This window comes from Notamacropus eugenii, chromosome 3 (assembly GCF_028372415.1).
Source record: "Notamacropus eugenii isolate mMacEug1 chromosome 3, mMacEug1.pri_v2, whole genome shotgun sequence".
NCBI classification, from domain to species: domain Eukaryota; kingdom Metazoa; phylum Chordata; class Mammalia; order Diprotodontia; family Macropodidae; genus Notamacropus; species Notamacropus eugenii.
Genome location: NC_092874.1, coordinates 341,003,368 through 341,023,732, shown reverse-complemented (window position 1 = coordinate 341,023,732; position 20,365 = coordinate 341,003,368). Strand labels below are relative to the sequence as shown.

Below are 20,365 nucleotides of genomic sequence, written 5' to 3'. Positions count from 1 at the left end.
CCAGGCCTAAAGATAGGAAGACATCATCTTGAGTTCAAATATGTCCTCAGACATTTACTAGCTGTGTGACCCTGGGCAAGTCACTTAATTGTGTGTGCCTCGTTTCCTCATCTGTGCAGTGAGCTGGAGAAGGAATGTTTGGAGTCCAGTATCTTTGCCAAAGAAAATCCCAAATGGGATCACAAAGAGTCAGACATACACAATCAACCTTTGAGAAAGTCATTTTACACCTCAGTGTGCCAGACAATTATTTCTGTAGGCAAGTAACTCTATAAATTGCGGAGAAGGTTCTGGTCTACCTTGGAAAAGGAATTTGCTCATTTGACACTTCCCTACATCAATGAAATCACAGGTCCAGTCCCAGTCCTTACATTCAAGATAAAGAATCTCCAGGGCCCAAAATTTGAGCCAAAGGTAACTTGAATGCATTGAAAGCAAAGAAAAAATCAGTGGGCATCCAGCAAGGTGCACACTTGGACAGATGCCAGGGTATGCTAGAATCTGCTCCAATCAAGGAGAGACTGTAAAACTTTCAGTGTGAACATTCACACCTCTGAAATCAGCAACTGCAAATCAGGGCTTGATTCATTATTTAAGGCTGCTAGGTCACCTGGCCTAGAGCTGGGAAGATCTGAATTCAAATATGACCTCAGATACTTACTAGCTGTGTGACCCTGGGAAGTCACTTAACCCTGTTTGCCTCACTTTTCTCATAGGTAAAAATGAGCTGGAAAAGGAAATGGCAATCTGCTCCAGTATCTTTGCCAAGAAAAGACGAAACAGGTTCATAATGAGTTGAATGCAACTGAAATGACTGAGGAAGATACCTTCTTGTAAATGACCCTGTAATAAAGCATTCTTCTTTTCTCTGCAGAATCATAGACTTTTTTCAAAACCAACAGAGAATACAAATAATAGAGTCTTATGTTTTCTAGATTTTTCAGATCACTGTGAGACATAAAAGATATGGTCCATTGTGGAATGCTCTCTGGTGGAAGTCAGCTTATTTCTTATTAATATTGTCAATGAGGATTCTTTCAACACTGGACCCAGATGGCTCCAGAGGAGAGAGTGAGGCTGGTGACTTTGTACAGCACTCCCTTGTTTAAATCCAATTCATTTGCATGTCATGGCATCACCTTCCTAATGTCATGGTCCTCTTTGAGATCAATGACAGAATACAGCCACAACAGAATTACTTCTCAAAAGATTTTGTATAAATGGAAGAAGATGCATTTGGTCACTAACAAATGATGTTTTCCTGGTCACCTTTACTCAGTATTAATAAGTTCCAACACTTTATTTCAATATTTTTGTCATTTTTCTCATTCATATACCTTATATATTGGTCTCTCAAAACATACACAACTATACTGCCTCCATTGTGGGTGTCTTCAATATAAACTTGGTCTAATTTAGCTATTTTTCCTGTCTTTGTCTTCTCAGATGGCATTTCTACTCTCTTTATAAGTACATCTAGGTCAGTGATATTACAGTTTAAGGTTCCATTGTCATTGATGCAGAAAAGTTTGTTAAAAAGTTTTTTTTTTTTCCAATTCTCCCTCTCTCTCCCCACCACTTTTTTTTCTATTTGTAGTTTTCCTTCCATTTTCATCCCTGGATACCCTTGGGATAACTTTGCTTAATTGGATATCTTGCCAAGTTTTCTTTAAACTGACCCTACCTTCTTCTGTTTCTCTGGGCTTTATGAGGTGATCCTTATAATTGTCCATCATCCTCTTTATAAGTCTTACAAATCATAAATTCTAGCATGACAACCATTTACTAAATGGTCCTAAACTGTTGTTTTTAGTTCTTAGAACTGTTCCATATAGTTCTGCCCCTTGCCTTCCTGTCAGATTGTCATTTAGCATCATAGGATAAATCCAACAATGTAATCCAGTCCAATCCAAGGTGAACAATACTTTTTAAGTGCCTACTATATGCAAAGTACTTTGCTAGTAGGTTTGAGTAATTTAAAAAAATGGAAAATAGTCCCTGCTCTCCAGAATTTTTCTAATGGGGAGGATACAACATGCAAACATATAAGCATATACCTGACTATTTGAAGCTAAATGGAAAACCCCACATAAAGGGTGATAAGGAAAGACTTCTTGTATGAGGTGGCCATAGCTGAGGCTTGAAAGAAGTTAGAGATTTCAAGAGATGGAGATGAGAAGGGAGTGAGTTTTAGGAATTAGTGACTGCCTGTGTAAAGGTAAATATAGGATGATTTAGCAGAATGAGGACCTTAGGCCTTTTTCAATCCAATCCCCTCATTTTACAGATGAGGAAACTGAAACCAAGAGAGATGAACTGCAGTAGCCTGACAACTCCATTGTAGATTGTTGTTTCTAATATTTTGTGAACTTAGAGATTAGATTTTTTTAAGCTAAATTTTAAGAGTTGTGTTGGGAATAAGCACAAGAATAGATAGACTATTAGTGAGATACTCTGGGACATTCCTTTAAGAAGAGATTAAAGAATTGATTTTGAGCATTTATTTTGATCACTCAGAGGCCATTTTTTTGCTTCTTTCTTGCTTTTTATAAATGTTCTAGAGAGGTGGGGTAACTAAATGAATGATCCCTCAATAGTCAAGGTGCTATCAAACTGCAAAAGTGAAATGTCATTCTTTGTTTGAGCCATTTCAAATATAGCACTCTAGTATTAGGGAATCCAGACTTTGCCAGAAATAGGCGGACATATTCACACTTAAATTGTTCTTATTCTGATAACACTCAAATAAATCCACTCCAGGAGGCAGAGATAAGGAGGGATTGTGTTCTAGGCATGGAAGTCAGCCAGTGAAAATGACCAAGTTTGGAAGATGGATTATTATATATAAGGAAGCCAGTATCTCTAGATTGAAGTGATGTGGAGAATAGGAAAATACAAGAAGACTGGAAAGGTAGGAAAGAGCCAGGTTGTGGAGTGCTTTAAAATCCAAATAAAGGATTTCATATTTGGTCCTGCAGGTGGAGGAACAATTGGAATTTATTGAATGGTGGTGGTGTGTGTATGGGAGATATGGCTAGACGTGGTCAGACTTAAGGAGGATAATTTCTGTGCAATTTTCCAAATGTGATCCTGTTTGAGCCCCTTTCCTACTATAGTGATTGTCTAAAACGCACATATTGATGGACTAATCTAATATGCTTCTCATCTAGCTGAGAAATATGCATTTTTCATCCAATTCTTCTTTTGTTTCCAAGGTATGGATGATTAAGCCAATCTCTTCCTCATTGCTGTGAATTTCACAAAGGAGACTACAGTGTTCCAAGGTCAGAAGCAATTTGTTCCATGTCACTTCTGAAAGAGCGTTCAGAGATCTCCACAACGAATTTGGAATGCTTCTTTTGTTTGAGCTTTATGGGAAACTGACAAACATTTTAGGTAGTTATGTATACTAAAATGCTCAAGTAGTTCTGTGATGTCATTGATTTGGATGTTGCCTTCAACAATGCAGAACCCAGACCATTCACGTCTGTCCATCCTGTGTGACTCTTGTTCATGTCCTCCCATAAATTTGCCATTGGGTGGGAGTAGGGTGTTCATCCAGTGCTCTGGGGATCCTCCTTACTTTTTTCTGATGTTGGGCGCTCAGACTGTCCATTTGTTATTCTTCACCTTCCACATGTGATCTGCTTATCTTATTTTTCGATCATAGATTTCCTTGATGTTTTCTTACTCTTGTTCTTTGCAGTGCTTTGTTCTTCATATGTGATGATCTGTTCATAACCATAAAGGACTACAAGTTTCTAAATTTATGTCTATCATTACATCTCAGTCAGTCAGTCAATAAACATTTATTAAGCATCTGCTAAGACAGTCCTTGCTCTCAAGGAGGTCATATTCTATATCGACATGTGCACTTGCATCTACATCTACCTATACCTTTCTTACCTTTTAAGTTAGGTTAGAAGTTGATACTCAGTGGTTTGCTGGACAAAGTTATCTCTTCAGTCATGACTAATATATCTTATATGATTTTGATACAGGTAAAAGAGAAGTACCTTTCAGGTTCCATTTTGCTTTCTGAAGACAGGTGTTTTATAAAAATCAGTGTCTATTATACAGTAACCATCTAATACATTTGTTAAATTTAATTGAATTAAAATAAATAAACCACAAACAGTGAGGTTTTACATTCTCTGTGCTTTTCGGTCAGCTGTGTAACTACAGATAGCTGTTATGGAAAATTATCTATGAAAGCCTTCTCTTGTAACCTTTTCATATTTTGATTGAGGATAATGTTGATGCTTAGAAAGACAATTCTCACAAAGATTTTCTAGAAATGAGAAAGAAGAAACATAGGTCAGCAGTTGCTGAGGTCTTCTCATTCACCTTTTTTTAGGGTGAAAATTATTTTCCGATATCCTTTCCATATGTTTGGAAACACTTTCTCTGCAGTACTTTGAGAACTGTTCTCTGAGGACTTTAACATGGTGTCATTTCTAGCATGAATTTCTTCCTTATGTATTTGGTCAGGCCCGGGTGCTTTTCTCAAATTATTTTCCTTAGTGTTATTGTCAGAATCTCTGACCAACAATCAATTCAAACCCTCAGATCATCTTTAAGAAAACTGCTCTAATAGTGTAGCGAATTTAAATGTGGTGGTTCTACTATTATCACTGATAATAGTAGAAAAGAGGTTACTGTAGAAATGCAGGCGCATTGTTTTTTCCATTTCATTTTGGTTGTCTTTTCCCCCCTCCTAATTTCATCTGCAAATATTCTCAGAATACTCACTGTTCTGACTTAGCCTCTTATGATAAATTTTCTGCAAATCTCCTTTCTCTTTCCTTGTACTGCTTTGTGAAGTGATATTTTCAACTCATTTTCATATCATTTTCTACTTTCACATTTTGCAAATAAGCTTATATCTACCTTTAGCTGTAATGGCTTTCTGGTTGGAAAGGTAATAAAATATTTAATGACTGAAGTAGTTTGGACTTCTTCAGATTTTTTTTTTTTTGCTGGAGTTAATATCTTTACTTTTATCCATTTCCCATTTTCTAGAGTTGACAATTTGTTTAAACAAGTTTATTCAAAGGTGTTGTAAACATCTCAAATTTAGCCTTTCCTCTTAATTTGTTGCTTGCTTTTACTATTGTTGTAATCAATGATCTTAGAATTACTTCTGAAATGATTTCCATGTCTGTATTCATTCTTTTCATATTTTTAAAGATATAGTCACCTTTATTTTTTACAATATAAGATTTTTTTGTTGCTATGGAAGTTAGATGTATTCGTATGGATTTCCCTAAATGTGGTTTGAAAAATGTAGTCAACCTTGAAGAGACATTGCAGTTAAAATCTGTGACTGTATACTTGCTCCTTGCCTTACCAATCTCCAAGAGAGGTATCAAACTAGAATTTTATCTCTGCCCCCTCAAATATTGTTGGCATACATGTACAGTAGAGTCAGAACAAAGGTGACTTCCATGGTAACTTGCAAGAGGGGGATGTCCCCAAGTTCTTACCTTCATGCTTAGCCCCTTCCTACTAAATGCTCTTTATACAAATGATCATCACAATTAGCAAATAGTAAGATTAGTTTGACTAATCTATTCAAGCAAATAGCAAACAAAAATTGAGGAAATGATATAAATTACATTATATCAGATAATATAAAGAGAGTTATTTTAGCTCAGAGCAAGATGAAACCAAGGAAGATGGCCCAATTTCACTCAAGGGAAAGTCTGAAATGTCTATAGAGGAAAGCTGGAAATCAGACACATGTTGAAGAGTTGGCTTTTCCCATTTGTCTCCTGTTTCCAAAGTCTCTGTTTCTTTCCAGTTGTCTCTCCTGAAGAGTCTCTCAAACCACACATGTATCTTCCCCAAGAAACTCTGCCATCAACACTGCCTTTTTATATAGGCATATAGCATAGCCACAGCATTGCCTCAGTATCTCTCCACCAATCTGGAGTCCCATCTCCATCTGCAAACTAGCAGTGTCCAAAACACCTCATGCTTAGTTGGAAGCTTGAATTACAAAACCATCATTGAATGTGTGATACAGCCATCTCTCATTTTAAATTTTTCTGAAGACAGTATTTATGATGCATAGGTGCAAGACATCTAAGTATTCCATAATTTTTTGGTCCTTTCATTTCTTGATCCTAAAGCATATTTTCCAATACAGTTTTTCGTATCTTTTCTTTGTCCACTTTCACAATGAAGTTATCAATTTCTCTTCTGGATGCATTTGAATGTTTAACGAACGTCGTATATAATGTCAAAACTCAAAGTCTATTGTAGTCAGTGCAGAGATAGTGGGACTATTGTCTCCCTTGTTGTGAATGACACACTACTATAAATGCAGTCCAATTGTGCATCAAAGTATTTTTTCTTGGCAGCAGGAATGTCCGAATCTGCTGGTTCATGGGGTGCCTGCAATCAACTTAAAACTTCAAGTCTTTTCCACAAGAATTGTTATCACACTTTTTCTCCTCTTCCATCCTATATCTGTGCAACTGATTTTTGGAACCTAATTACGGGTGTTTACATTTATTAGCAGTTAAATAAATGCATATGAGAATTCCCAAGGACTTACCTGCTGGATTTTTGCTGCCTTGATCATTCCTTCAAACCATACCTGTTTCTTTCTTTGCGTTGTCCTTTTCACATAATTATTTGGTACTCACAGAATATCATGACTGGTTCTCCACTCTCTAATCCCAGTCTTAGTGTCTATTTCCCCTATTTCTAATTATCTTCTAGCAGCATGGAGGTTAGTGCTAAGATCTTGTGCCTACTGCTTTCAAGTGACCAAAGGGTAAGCTTCTCTTGTTAGCTTTCATTGCACTTTCTAACTATGCTGCCCTAATGTCTCCCCACTAAACAGATAGCACAAAGTTGGGTGAGCCCATCTTTTTGTGAGGAAACAGTGGACATAATTTGGGTTGTGATCCAATATTGGGAATTAGTAATATAAGTTTTTATTTCTAGGAAAAGTCAGGGACTATAGGAAAGAGTATATTTTCAAATTTTTATTTTATGTAGTCAAATCCACCCTATAATTGTGAAGACTTTTAATCACAACTTCTGTTTAAAAATACATTCATATATTACATATGGTCAGAAGCTTGTGTCTTCCATCATTGGCTGACTTTCTTGGGTATGAAGTCCATCTACATATTTTTCTTTTAAACAAATGCCTTCTTGCCTTTGGGGGATCCAAGTTTTTCCTTTCTGACAAAACCCAGAGGATCCCTACTAACATCTTTCCTTTTCCTCCCATTGGGGATTCCAGGCCATGATGGTTCTTGTATTACTATGCTCAGTGAGGACTGGCAGAAATTCCCTTTGGAGCTTGCTGACGTCAACTCTATGGATGTTCACAATGGTTTTGGAAAAATAAAAGCCTTAATAGCTTTGCTCTTCAGGAAGCCAAATGTTTCTTAGATCAGAACTAGACATATGTTTGTATGTATGTATGCATGCATGTATGAGTGTGTATGTGTGTGTGTATGTGTATACTTCCTCATAGTAACTAGCAATTTTCCATTCTGAAATATTTCCTCCATGACATTTTAAAAATATCTTTCCTCCTCCTTATCATTCCTTGCTCATGTTCTGTATGTGCTGACGCTTTTAGGGAGACAAAACAAAGATACACCTTTTGCTTTTGGTTAACAATTCTTGCCTTATCCTAGGATTTTCTGGATGGCTAAATATGGCTTTCTTATTAACATCTGAGAGTGCCTCTTCTTCCCATTTTGTATCTGATTTCAGCAACAGAAATGACAACAGCAGCACAAGTGTGGCAAATAGTCTGTTCAGCTGAGCACTGGAATCCAAAGTCCCTTGTTTTTACTTTGTATATTGTAGCACCTTGGCTAGGGAAATCTTACACAGTAGCTAGGGATTTTTTGCTATCTTTTCTCTGGTATGAGATTTCTAGGTAGGAAGCAATTTTTTCCTCAGTTAGCACTCTTATTTTCTCTTTTCCCTCTGTAGTCCAAGGAAATATAAGATCTTTCTTTGTGAAATGAGTACATGTGTGTTGGGGAAGGGATGGGGTCCTTATAAGTATAGATGTAAATGCAAACATGGTTTGTATTGTTGTCAGTCACTCTTGCTTTGGGAGGCAAGCAGATGACATAATTAATCTCTTAACTCTTTTGATCTGGCCACATGGAGAACCCAATAGAAAGCTTGAAAATGTAGAATTGTAGCATTTCAGAACCGGGAGGGATCTTGCAGATCCATTATTTTTTTCTAGGTAAGGAAAGTAAGGCTCAGGTAAGAGATCTAAGACTTTCCTTACTAGCTTCTTAAGTGCAAACAACAAATCCATCCATACCAGACCTCAAATTCTATGGTTCTTTGAGAACGTGTGTAACAATGGGTAGATTAGACTTTATATCAAGAGGACTGGGGCTCACATCTTACCTCTGATATTTATTAGCTATAAATGTGTGCCAGGGAAGTTATTGCAATTTCTTCCTTTGCAAAATGGAGATGGTAATACTTAGAGTTATTATAAAGCTCAAATAAATATGATAATGTAGATAATAATTTTTGCAAACTTTAAAGTGATATATACAGTGTCCCAAGTCTTAGTGCAATTTGAAGGTTAAATTAATGTAGCTTTTACACAACTAGTAGGCTGCCTCATAAAAAAGTAAACTTGCACACATATATTTTTAATGGTAAAAGAACGTTTAATAAGAAGCCTGAAAACCTTTGAGAAACTTATGAGAGGCTCAGTTTGGGCCATTTTTTAACTAAGAAGCTGTAGAGAAAGATATTTACTAGTTCTCATAATGACCATATGGAAACCTGCTGTTTTTAAGGTTCAAACTGCATGAAGACTTTTGGTATAACCTATGTAAACATGTTCTAATTATTTCCATCCTTTGGAGATTTTCCAAATCACTGATTTGTGTAATCCTTTTTTTTCTACTGGTACAGATCAAAACCTAATCATGACTGCTTGTCATGTATAATTTTTGTCTACATCTTTCTGTGAATCCTCCATAGTTTATTTATCTATTGGGGGCTTTTGCCTGTTTCTTTTAATATTTTGTGGATATTAATGCAATTCTCCATCTGTCCCGCTATAACTATTTCTATAATAATCCACTATAATGAGAATAGTTGGCATTCATATAGTGTGTTAAGGTTCCTAAAGCACTTTATGTATGTTACCTTGTTCTCACTGGTGTGACTGCTCCACCCTCATTTTCTGGTCATTCAGGTCTGGATATGTACTTTACTTCATCAATACTTGCTGAATTAAATGGAATCGAATTAAATTCATGAGGTTTGAGTAAAATCAGGCCTCCTAAGGAAGTAGGCCAGTGTAATGGAGTCAGATGGCCAGAAGGTGGCACTTAAAGTATTTCTATTTGACAGCTACAAAGAGCAGTAGGTAAATAAGAGAGTGTTTGCTTCCTTCCAAAAGTAGAAAAAAATAAAACAATTGTGTTTTGTTAACACCATGTTACAAAAAGCACAGTTGTTGTTGTTGTGTGTGTATGTGTGTGTGTATGTGTGCGTGTGTGTATTCCTACTTTACACAAGCAATCACAATTGACTTAGCTTCCATGGGGCAGCGTCTCTGACAAGGAATGTAAAAGCCAGAAGGTTTTATATGTTTGAAACTCGCTGCTTTTATTAGGATGCTTTGTTTCTTTGAAGTTTTCACAAACACAGTCCAAAGTTCTTTGGGAAATGAGAGATTTCACCCCCACCCCAATTTGTTTTTAGTAACTGTTTTCCCTACCCCTTCATCCTCTTTGGGAATATTTCAGAAGAGTCAGGTTTGTTATTCTCCCAATCCTGTCAAGCCTTCTTCTTGTCGGGGCTTTTAATAAATTTTGAGTCTAATGTAAAAAGGCATTAAGTTAATGCTGCTTTCGCTTTCACATGACTAGTAGGCTGCCCCATAAATAAGTAAACTTACACATATATTTTTAATGGTAAAAGAACATATTTAATAAGGAGCCTGAAACCTATGAGAGACTTGGGAGGAATACAGTCTGTGCCATTTTGTTTAGTAAGAAACTGTAGAGAAAGACATTGGTTGCAGTTTTTTTAATAGTCATATAGAAAACTACTGCTTAAATCACTTGCATGGTTTTTGGATCCAAGAGAAGAAAATTATTGCCTTCAGTTAATAATTTCTTTCATGTCATTTTTGTTTTTTGCTTGGATCCCAAGCCCAGTCATGGAGCCGTGGGCAGTATAGAACTAGTAGAATAGGTGTGCCTCCAAAAACTTTGCTCTTGGTAGGCACCCCTTAGCCCAGGGGTGCTTACTTTGGGTTGCATATCCTCAAAACAGGTTGGTGAAACCTATAATTCCGTTCTCAGAAGAATATTTTAAAGTTCATAAAAAATGCATAGGATTAAAAGGAAACCAATTATATTGAAATATAGTTATCAAAAGTTTAAAAAAAATGTTTATAGACCCCAGGTTAAAAACCAGTCTTAGATGTTAGTAACCCTACAACACTCAGATGAAATTCAGGTGAATAATCCTAATCCACCAAACATTTATATAACTCCTGTCTTAAGGATAGGGATTGTACCTGCAATTTCACTGATATAGAACTTACAGGTGAGGGAACTTCCTTTACTAATGCAGGATGACATCTTCCCAGTGTTCAGTCTTAGAGAATTGCTTAGAGCACTGAGAAACTGTGACTTAACTGAGGTTACAGTCATACCAACAGTCAGTATGGGTGAGAGAGGGAAACTGAACACAAATGTCCCAACTTCAAGGCCAGTGCCTTACCCATGATGCCATGCTGCCTCTTTTTAAGATAGCATCCAACACAGCCTCCTTAACTTCCAGGTGGTAGGGAAGGGGCAAGCATTTCTATCCCCATTTTACTGAGGAGGAAAACTGATAAAAAGAGAAATTGAGTGATTTGTCTTAGAGACCAATCATGAAATGTAGGTTGTTCTTTGTCCTTCCTCCTCAAAGACAGGCTAGAGTTCTTTCTTAATGAAATACAGGTATGGCTTTCAAAGAGGCAAAGGACTTGTATTTCCTTAAGCTACCTAAAGCATCCTCCTGGAGAGGCTGGTTTTCCCAGGACTGGCACCAGCCTCAAACAAACTGTAACTGATACAGCGTCAGTCACGGTATTGATTATAACCTGTTAAACAAGTGTAAAACATAAAGAGAAATGCCAATTGTTTGTAACCTTTCCCACCCCCTCCTCCTCCCTTTACTTCCTTCCTCCTCTAACATTATTCTGTGTTGTTTGGAGATCATCCAAATCTTAATTTACAAATGCAAGCCAGTGGGAATGAATATATCAAGCAGAAAATGTAACACTTTTTCACATTGTTGTAACATTGACACACCAAAAATATACTCCAGTAGTTTCAAAGTTGTCAGGGCTAAGCAGAAGAAATCCCTTTTGCAGTCATTTGGGGGCACTGTTGCGCTCACATTCCCAAGCTATTATCATATGTGTATTTGGAGACTTTTATCTTTGCAGCTGAATCTCTGCCCAAATTTCCTGTCCTCCCATAGATATCTTTTACCAGGAGCTTTTCCATGTAGTTCAGCTGCAGGTTATCCCTTAAATGATCTGGGTCACTGAAAAGAACAGAAAATGGCCAATCAGGGAAGCTTTGCTTACTAGGCTGCCCACCACTAAAAATTTACTTCATTTAGGAGCCAAAACCTTTTAGAAAGAAACTTCTTCACTTTTATTATTAAAACATAAGTATTTCTTTATTCATTCTGCCAAGAAACAGCCACAAAAATACAATTTCTTTGTTTGTTGTTAAAAATTGATGTTTTGTATATTTTTCTTTTCATGATATATTTTCCACTGGAGAAAGTTCTTAATGGAATCAAAACAAGTTTTCAATACTAATGCTTGGCTGGTTCAAGGACTGACATGGGGACTTAGTCTTTTATTTCAAACCCTGTTTGTAAATTAACAGCCTTCTTCTCATCTTTCCTCTCTTCCAAGCTCTTAAGCATCTCCCTTTTTAATGATTTGACAGAGACAAGAGGTACAAAACCTGACAGCTTTCATTGTCTTTTGGTAGTCTGACTTGTACTAGAGTGGGTTATAATTAAATTTTAAATGAATGATTGAAAACTGTTGACAAAACATGAGGTAGGCTATATGTGATGCCCCATGGACTGGGAAGGTTGTCTGAAGTACTGAATATTAAAAATATAAAAATCAAAGTCTCTTAGCCTGCCTGCACATTCACACTGGGAAAAGCTGGAAATTGTCTTGCTGAAATGGATCCATGGGTACACAAAAGGTAAATCTTCTCATTCCCAGTTGTTGTCACAAGACCCCAGAATGAACAAGGAAAGGATAAAAAGAAAGAAAACCTATGTCATGATTGTACCTCTTCACAGAGGGCAATGGGCAGGAAAGTAATTATGGAATTAACATTGGAAATAAAAGGTAGTTGATATTATAGCAAGCAACATTTACTGGCCTCCTCCATTACTCTCATCTTTTACCTGACCAGGAAATCAGGAAAGTGGGTGTTAAAATATAGTCATTTTTTTTCTTATATAGGTTTTGAACTTTGGGTTGTTTCAGGAAGCGCTGCTTTCCTTTTTCGGGAAGCCAAGATAGTCAACAATTCATTATTTAGAGAAAAAAAAAACTAGAGCAAAAGGCAATTGGACAAATAAAGGTTGTCCATCTGCATTTCTTCACATGCTGGCTCTGTCTTTAAAGTAAACAGTCTTTCTATATACTGAAAAGTTATTTTAGTCTGTAAAGAAACTATTAAGTATCTTTGTAGAACTGAAACTAGGGCAGGATGACTGGGGATTTATCCAAGGACACTGACATTTTTAGGGTGATAATAATACTTACAACCCTAGCTCCTAGTTAGCAAGAATAATTAATTAAAGTAGGAAACCATCAGATGCTTTTGTCCATGTTGTACCCTAGGTGATTTTCTTTCCTGACTCCTACTAGTCTATGTTCCAAGATATTTGTCTCTGTACCCTCAAAAATTGATTTGAAGGTTCCTGGCCTATTTTGTAAAGTTTGCCTTGGGCATGTTTTGTGAAATTTGTCCTATGCATAAAAATGCTAGTTACAATTCTTTCCCCATTTGAAAATGGTTCTTTACAGGATCATAGGATATCAGAACAGGAAAGGAACTTAGAGATCACCTGATCATTTTGTGTATGAGGAAACTGTAGTTCTTTATGACTTGCCTAAATTTATACAGTGGCAGAGCCTGCATTTGAGACCTTCTCCCTACAAGTAGAATCACTGTTCTACTGTATCATGAATATGTTTTCAAATGTAAGTAGGGGGTTGGGGAGATAAACTTCCACAAGTCTGGTGTGATCTGGAGGTCTAATAAGGAGATTAAAGACAATTCAATGCAAATTGACTTTTAGACAATCTCCAGCTTCAATGTCCAAGTTAATTATGAGATAAATTTTTCCTTGATGTGCAAGGCAGCCAAAGGCACTGTGAAAAATACATTCACGTAGACTAATCATGTTTTCTAATGAAAAATTAAAGGCAGCTAGGTGCCTCATATTGGTAAAAAGTACTTCTGACATTGCCTGGCACATCATAGGTGCTTAATAAACGCTTGTTGCCTTTCCCACTGCCCATCTCTTCTCCCCTTTAAGCTTAAACCAAAGTACTGGAGTAGAAATCATTTTTTTTTCCTGTTTAAAGTAGATACAGGGGAGATCGACCACAACAAATGCTATGAGAATTACATATAATATGTTCAAAAAGTACATTAGTGACTTTGATTTTTATTTACATTTTGGTTTGAATTGTAATGTTGTTGAACAGTTCAATTTTTAATATGTGAGTATACATATGCAATACATATATATGTATATATTATCATTATATGTATTGTATTTTATCATATATATGTATATATATTATTACCATATATATATATATATATATATATATATATATATATACATATGCACACACACACATGCATACATACATACAATGAGGCAGCATGGCATAGGAGAGAATTGACCTTACTACCATAAAGGCCTGGGTTCAAGTACTGCTTTTAAAAAGTAGCTAAGTGATATCCTGGAGGCTGCTACTACCTGTGTGACCCTGGGCAAGTTACTTAACCTCTGTTTGTCTTAATCTACTGGAGAAGGAAATGGTAAACCATTTAAATACCTTTGCCAAGAAAACCCTATGGATAGTATAGGTCCACAGGGTCATGAAGAATCAGATACTACTGAACAGCAAGCAGCAAGAGGTGGTGTGCTGGATAGAGTACTGGACTTGGAGTTAGGAAGACCTGAATTCAAATCTAACCTCAGACACTTATTAGTTATATGATCTTGGATAAGTTATTTATTCTTGACTTTTTTTGCCACAGTTTCTTAAATTGTAAAATGGCAATAATGCTAGTATTTATCTCCCAGGATTGTTGAAAGGATCAAATGAAATTATACTTGTAAAGTGCTTAACACAATGAACATATTAGGTGCTATATAAATGCTATGATGATGATGACTGGACATGCATTGGCTGTGTGACAGGGCAAGTCATTTAATCTCTATGGTGTTCCAGAAGTGATCTAAATTCCCCTCATTTATTATGTTCTCTGAATGTTAAAGGACCTTCAGTAGCCTGGTTCCATTTAACTACCTATTCAGATTAGCTTTAAAAAGGAATATTTACTTCGAAAGTATAACGAAAACAAATATTCAAGCATTTCATCCCTGACACATGAGAAACATAACCTCTCTACCCTATCTCAGTCTCTGATCAATAGGAGAGAGTTTAGGTTCACAGTTTAGCTCAATTCCTACATAGTACAGCGGCACCAAGTTCAAGCCCAAAGATACTCCTGTTCCCCTCTCCCCTTCTTACCTTATATCCTAGTACTTTGACTTTTCAGGGCTTCTGTGCTGGGTTGGCAGCAATATCTGGCTTTGAAGACTAACTCCAATATTACTCTGACTGGAGCTTTTGCGAGAGTCTAGAGAATCCCCTTCTGGTGGCTAGAACTGAAAGGAAAAACTAAACAGATCAAAACCCCATACCCATTTCTTGGGGACATGGGACCTAAAGCAAGAGGGGTAAGGTGACCCTTCCCGTGTTGTCCCTCCCCTTCACCCACTTAGTGCATGGTACCCATGCTTTGGGTAAACATAAGCTGAACCCTTGTATGTTACTGGAAAGAGAGAGCAAGACTGCCTCAGTCTGATAGTTTTAAAGATGCAGCCTGTTCTACTCATACAGCTAATGGAAAGAAGCTGGTATATAGGCAAAAATGAAGTCATCCATATGTGACAATACAGATTGTCTCTTTACAGAAGCAAGTCCCTGTCATTTTCTACTGGACACCTTCATCTGGGTATAAGCAAAGCCCAGTTACAACTACAACTCATAAACCCTCTCCAATATACTTCCTAGTAACAATCAACCAATGAACTCAATTTGCTCTTATTAAAGTCATTTATGTAAAAGGCATAACAATAACAGTAATTATACAATATTCCCTGAAGCTACTCCCCCTTCCTTAAATCTGGGGCTCACTTCCCACAAATTCAGTGTCTAGGAAAAGATCAGGCTCAAACTTAAAGTATGAGCCTCTCTTGTAGGATACACATGTGCCTAAGGTAACTTAACAACTCCCAGTACTGTAGGGCAACTCTTAATGCTGGTCAGCTCCTCTACACAGCTGGAACTCTTCATTTCCAACGACTATAACCTTCAAGTTGCTTCCTCCTTGGGTCACTGTCTGTATTCACATTTAGAATTTGTCTGGAATGTATTTCTCCTCCTAGCTGGATGTAGTCTTTTCCGGTAGTTCAATAGTTCCCCTTCAAAGCTCCATGGCTGACATGTGGGAGGAGGGAAGAAAGAGAAAGTGACTAATGATCCTTTGCAGGAATTTCTCCTATAGATGTAGCCCCCAGTTTTAAACGTCCCCAACACTTGAATGTAAACTATTGAGATTCATCTAGGGCTTAGACATCTAAATCACTCAGACATGTGGCCAATTCATTTGCTCGGTCATACAATTCCCCTTTTGATCCAATCAGAGTGACATTTACATCTCACAAAGAGAACAGGGCATATATTTATCTTTTCCAGTTAATTTGACATCTCATTAAAACCACACGATTAAATTCTAGGCATTCTAAGTTACTATATCAATTGAGATAGTGTATGAGGCCAGGGTAGGGATGCAGAATCACATCTCTCTCTTACCTTATAACTAAATTGTATGTTATATTATCTTTCTCAGTTATACATGACTGTGTAAAGCCTATGGGCAACTAGGTGGGGCAATGAATAAAGTGCCAGATCTGAAGTAAAAAAGACTGATGTTCCCGAGTCCAAATCTGACCTAATTAGCTGTGTGACCCTGGGCAAATCACTTAACCTTGTTTATCTCAGTTTCCTTATCTGTAAAATGAGGAGGAAAAGGACATGGCAAACCCCTCCAGTATTTCTGCCAAGAAAATCCCTAATTGGGTCACAAAGAATAAGACATGACTGAAATGACTAAACAACCGTGACAAATGTAAAACCTAGCTGGCTGACCACACAATCATAAAACATTGTCCATTTTTCACTGGATGGCAATTATCCATGGAATTATCTAATGGAATTATTCCATTATCCAATGGAATAGTGACTTAGAGGGAGTAATAGGCTACTTAGGACTAGCCTTGCAAGCAAAAATTTATGAAGTTTACAAATGTTGTATATGAATACTGGAAGAACATTTAGACCACATTGAAGCCATTTTCTGTCCTTCTCCATGTGCCTCTGAAATGGGGAGAGGACACATAATGAATGTATTATGAGTTAGAGTCTTTCTTTTGTACAGAAGAGAACACTGAATTTGCCTCTTTCTGGGAGTACAGAAGAATGGTATGTCTAACAGGAGGGAAGAACTAGTTCTCTAAGTGGTTACTGGGAGACAGGAAAAGGTAAAGTCACAGTGACTGGTTTCAACAGAGCATGTTGAGATAGAGCAGCCAGTGTAGTGTTCCTGGCAGACATCTCAGTGTAGAGGTTTCATAACTCATGCATCCTATGTGTCTATTTGCCCATTTATTTGGTAGACGAGGAACTATTTCCCCTTTCCCTGCATACAGGCTTCCAAGGATGCCTAAGGCTCTTAAGCTACCCTGCCTCCTTCAAGTGGAGTGAACCTCATTATTTTTTCAGTTAGGCATTCTGAATACTCAGAAAGATGTATTTCTTTGCTTCATAACTGCCAATAAAATGGGCTTAAAGCCAGATTGTCTGTCCTCATCAATTATCATCATCTTTGTCATCGCTATTCAAAAATAATCTATTGTCTATTGTGTACAAAGCATGCTGTGTGTGCACACCACATAGTCTCTGCTTTCAGAGCTCAGATATTTTAACAGTTTTGGTGAGAAAATGCATATAGTTTGAAGAGTAATACAATGAAGATTTATTGACTTTTGCTACATAGTAGTTTCAATTCAAAATGCTTTCCCCTTAAGCATTTTAGTGTGAATATTCACCTAGGCATTTTCCCCCTTCTCCATCAGTGAGCAAATACAATTATTTTCAGTTAATAGGTTCATCAGAGCACAGATTATAGGTCTAGAACTGGAAACAGACCAAGTGGTAGAATTCAATTCTCTCATGTTACAGAGGAAACTGAAATTCAGGAAAGTTCAAGGTCACAAAGATAGAATCTATGTCTTCAGACACATACAAGCATTATCTTTGGCTCAATATTTCCTGCTATTGCCTTGGGTCGTCATTTCTCATTGCTCAGAGCAAACAACATTCTTCATAGTTAAAAACCAAAAAAAGCTTAGAAAAAATCCGGACCAGTGATTTTATCAATATAGGGAACTCCCAGTTAGGGAACTCTCTACCAATTCTACTGATACAGATTGGCAGCTACTTTACCATTTATGGTCCTAGTTTCCTCAGCCACTGAGTGGTTAAATGACTTTCCCAGGGATCCATAGCTAATATGTATGTAATATGATTTAACCCAAGTAAGAATGACTTCAAGTCCATCTTTTAATCTACCATGCAACACTGGCTCCTATGTTTAGCAATTAGCTTCATCAATATTGAAAACATCTTTTAGTTTCAGGGAAAGTGAAAATGACAATGCAATGTGTAACTTGTATCTCTAGAATGTGCAAAAATCACATGCTGGTAAGTGATATTCTGTAGTTCAGAACAGAGTTTTATGGCTGACAAAGCTCCTGTTCATGTTGGATGGGGCGCAAGGAGTTTTGGGGATGGAGGCTAGTGCAGCAGCTGTGAGCAGTTAGGAGTTTTGGCTTTCAATGTGGAGAGGAGGTGAAGGGAGACACTGGCTATTACAGCTTTTGATAATGTTAATATAATTAAGGGCTAAACCATAGGGATGCCACCTGGGACCAAGACAAGAAAGTGAGCCTGCTTAATTCTGCTAAGATGGATGATGGTGGTGATGCTTTCTGACCTCACACCTCTCTTGTAGAAAAAGACAATCTTGCTTTATTATTGGGAAAATAAATTCCTGGTCCATTTAAAGGTGTTTACATATTTTGACTTAATGAGTGCTACTTTAGACATAGAAGAGATCTGAACTCCTTGGTTGTATACTTCAGAAATGACTGATATATAATAAAGAGATTAAAAAAGAATGGGTTGGGAACCCTTGGTTCCCATTGCCAGGCTTCTATCTTGGCTGGGTGCTTTGACCTAAAAGAGGAAGAATCTTATTAATATTGATTTTAAAATCATTTTATAAACTCTCTAAAACTAGTAAAAAAAATCCTATGAATCCAGACCTCACAGTTGACTTTGGACACGAACAAGTTAAACAGTGGTGATCAAGAAAGAACCTTGGTTAGTAGGAGGACTCTTCAGCCAAGGTTCACCTCACACATTGTGCTCTGGCTGGACTATTCCTGTGCTGACTAAGGGAAAGTCACACTCATGGTGAGCTGAAAGGAGTTGGGAAAGTGTGAATATGTCTATATTTTGAATGTAGAGTCCATCCAGGAGGGATTAGCTATTTTTTTGCTGAGCTAAATGCCTGGCCCCTATTTCTTGTGGGATGTTGTCTATGGGATTAAAAAACACACACACACACACACACACACACACACACACACACATATATACTATTGATATTTTTCTATGTGTCTGTCTCTCTCAAGAGTTTTAGTAGTCTTATTTTTTAAAATTTCATTTTTATCTTTCTTCAGTTTTTTCTTGAAAATTTTATGGTTAAAGTTGATTTTATTTAAATAATTTGTTACTTTTGAGAAGACTTTTAATCTATATTTGAATGATATAAAAATTTGAAGCATAATTTTATTCTCTTTCAATGTGCTCTTTTATTTAATTCTATGCTAATTTTTTTTGCCCTCTCTCTAAGGTTGACAGTTGGATTTTTATTTTGAATACTTTTTAAATTTTTTGACCTAATGTCTTTTGTATTATTTTGTTTTTCTTTCCCTTGTCATGTACCAGTTTTCACTATTTTGAATCTATTACAATTCTATGCTGTATCTGCATATGAATTCCTATTATTTGGTGATGCTACCATACATCCTGTCATGTTGTTGTCTGAGTGTGCAAACAGTCTGTTATTGCTACTAATTTAGATATTTACTATACTTTTTGCTCCACATAAAGTATTTTGGAACTTTGGTTAAACTATATATGTAATTAGAAATTAATCAGTTAATACATTTTCCTTTTGATTAATGGTTAATTATTATGATTATGCTTCAATATTGTGGAAATATAAGAACAGTACTTGAGAAGTACTATATGTCATCCTATGGGTGTTAACATTCATAGGGAATTACTGATATTTAAAGAGTCATGTTTATAGATCAAGATGTTAGAGGATTTTGATGGATAAAATAAAAGAGCTGGGGGGCTATAAAATAGTCTATAATGAGGTCAGAACTCTATTAATGTGCTCTGTGACTTTTCAAACTTATTTGACCATTCAAAAATATCTCCTGAAATTAGTTAGAGGCAGTACATGGAAACTGACCTACAATCCTTACCCAGTAGTGGAGGATTATTGTAGAAAAATTGCTATAATACTGAGTACACCAGGGATGACATGAAGCAACAGATGAAGTGCAGACATGCTAGAGTTCTCATTTGCAAAGGAAGCTGAGGCAAGATTTTGCTTTTAGAATCAAACATTTTTTTCTTTTTAAAAAATTTTTAAAATTTGTTTTCAGTTTTCTAAAATCACTTCCATAAATCTTAGATTTTCTCTCCTTCCCTACCCCTCCCCATGACAGCATGCAATTTTATATGTTTCTATACATACACAGAATCAAACTTTTTAATGTGGGATATTTTCCATGCCAAAGTTAAAAGTTCTCTACCTGTGTCTAGATGAAGGGCCAATTCCCTTAAGTCCAT

General features: G+C 36.6%; 1 long non-coding RNA gene across 1 annotated transcript in view; it reads left to right on the top strand.

Moving 5' to 3' along the window:
* Nucleotides 1–4,945, top strand: part of LOC140496837 (uncharacterized) — a 31,059-nt gene extending 26,114 nt beyond the window's left edge. The window contains exon 3 of the long non-coding RNA XR_011964414.1: nt 717–4,945. This is a non-coding gene — a long non-coding RNA (uncharacterized lncRNA). The remainder of the gene's footprint in view (nt 1–716) is intronic.
* Nucleotides 4,946–20,365: the final 15,420 nt, after the last annotated feature.